This window comes from Nannospalax galili, unplaced genomic scaffold (assembly GCF_000622305.1).
Source record: "Nannospalax galili isolate Female #2095 unplaced genomic scaffold, S.galili_v1.0 scaffold302, whole genome shotgun sequence".
NCBI classification, from domain to species: Eukaryota; Metazoa; Chordata; class Mammalia; order Rodentia; family Spalacidae; genus Nannospalax; species Nannospalax galili.
This window is the reverse complement of record NW_008350120.1, coordinates 4,352,353-4,354,209: the sequence shown is the minus strand read 5'-3', so window position 1 is coordinate 4,354,209 and position 1,857 is coordinate 4,352,353. Positions and strand designations below refer to the sequence as shown.

At 55.1% G+C, this 1,857-nt stretch overlaps 1 pseudogene; it reads right to left on the bottom strand.

Annotated features, from left to right (window-relative positions):
- LOC103745374 overlaps nt 1–716 on the bottom strand; it is a 14,155-nt pseudogene extending 13,439 nt beyond the window's left edge.
- Between the last annotated feature and the right edge of the window lie 1,141 nt (nt 717–1,857).

Genomic DNA, 1,857 nt, shown 5'->3' with positions numbered 1-1,857 from the left:
AGGAAGGAAGGAAGGAAGGAAGGAAGGAAGGAAGGAAGGAAGGAAGGAAGGAAGGGAGAATGGGAGGCCCTGATGAAATCAGGACCCTGGTGCTCCTGGTGCCACTGTGAAATTCTGCGCCCACTGTGGGGTAAGGCAGTTCCTCAAAGGATCTGTGCGGGCTATGGGACGGGCAGGCAGTGTGCAGGCTGCTGTCGTCCCTTGGATGTTTGTGCTCCTTGGCTGGGAGGCAGAGGTAGCCTAGAGGTGGGCGTGCATGATCGCTAAGGTCTTTACAATGGGATCTGGTCAGGGAGGAGCAGCTGCAGGCCAAACACAGAAGATGGAGTTGGGACCTTGAGGGGCAGGGTGCCTCTGCCTGGACTCACCATCTCCTCTGTCTCCTGAGGCGATGGCCCCAGGGACCAGGGGCAAAGATGGTCCTGGCAGATCTGGGTGGGAGGATCCAGGGCCAGAGGGTGAAATTCTGTCTGGTTGCTGTTGGTTTTAAAATGAGAGCCCGTAACGTTTACACAAAGACTAGCAAACTTCTCCTCGTTGATGAAGGGAACTGTTTTTGTTCCCATATTGCTGCCTCAACCTCCGTGTCCTGACTGGTTTTAGCTGTGACCCTGTGGTCTCTCCTGCTTTTTCTGTCTTGCTCTGGCTGGGAGCCAGGCAGCCCCACCTGTCCCCACAAAACAGAGCTCCTGCTTCAAGTACTGGAACACTTGCATTTCGATCATCTTTGCATAGACATCTTTCTGGAATCCTTCCTATCGTCTTCCTGTGGAGCTCTGTGTGATCTCCAGATGACGAAGCAGGGTGGACCTCAGGGACCTTCATCCCCAGGGTGGTGTCTTCCCGTTTCAACCATCCCTGGGACTGTCCCATCTGCTGCCAGTGCTGGAACTTGGTGGGGCCGGGGAGGGTAGCTGGGCAGTGGCCACCATGGCCTGCTGGTACCCTAAGTTCAGTTGAGCATCTTGCCTCCCTCCCTCCCTCCCTCCCTCCCTCCTATTTATCTCCCTCCCTCCCTCCCTCCCTCTTCTTTGCTCTGTCTCCCTTGACACTCTCTCCTCTCCCCCCTCCTTCTTCCTACTACTCTCATTCTGTGGTGAGGCTGCTCCAGACAAATGCCATGTGACCGTGTAGCTGTCCTCACAGTGGTCGAGCGAGCAGGCAGCACCGCAGCAGTTCCTTCTTGTGGCTGGCTGAGTAACCTTGGTACCGCTCAGTCACACACCACTGTCCAACTTCAAGCTGCGTTGCTGTCCCAGAGCTTTCTTCATGAAGTGTCAAACTGTCCTCTAGAGACCAGAGAGTGGAGGCCCAGGGTGGGCAGGCCTGGCCTCTGCGGAGGTGAAGGAAGGGCATGATCTCCACCTCTCCAGCTCCGGTGGCTTGTGAGCACCTGGCTCAATCCTGTCCTCACAGGCATCTCTGCCCCTTGCACACTATCTCCCCTCTCTGCCCAGTTGTCTCAGTCTCCCTTCTTATAAAGGACACCAGCAATTTGGATCAGGGCCACCTTAGTAACCCTGTAATAGTCAGGGTTTTCCAGGGGAGCAGAACCAACAGACTAAATATACATTATAAAAGGGCATTTGTTAGATCACCTTCCACCATATGGTCTGGGTAAGCTGACGACGGCTGTCTGCACACTGGACAGGCTGAGAGCTTCGTAGCTGCTGTTCACAAAGCTGGATGGCTCAGCAGCCCCAGTCTGGTGCTGTCAGCCCAGAGGAATCCTGGAAAGTCTTCAGTTCATGTTGAACTCAAGAAGCTGTATTCCAAACACCAGCAGCAACAGTGTAGACGCGCTCATCAGCCAGAGGCAAAAGGCAGGCAGGCAGGCAGGCAGGCACTTTCCTTGGA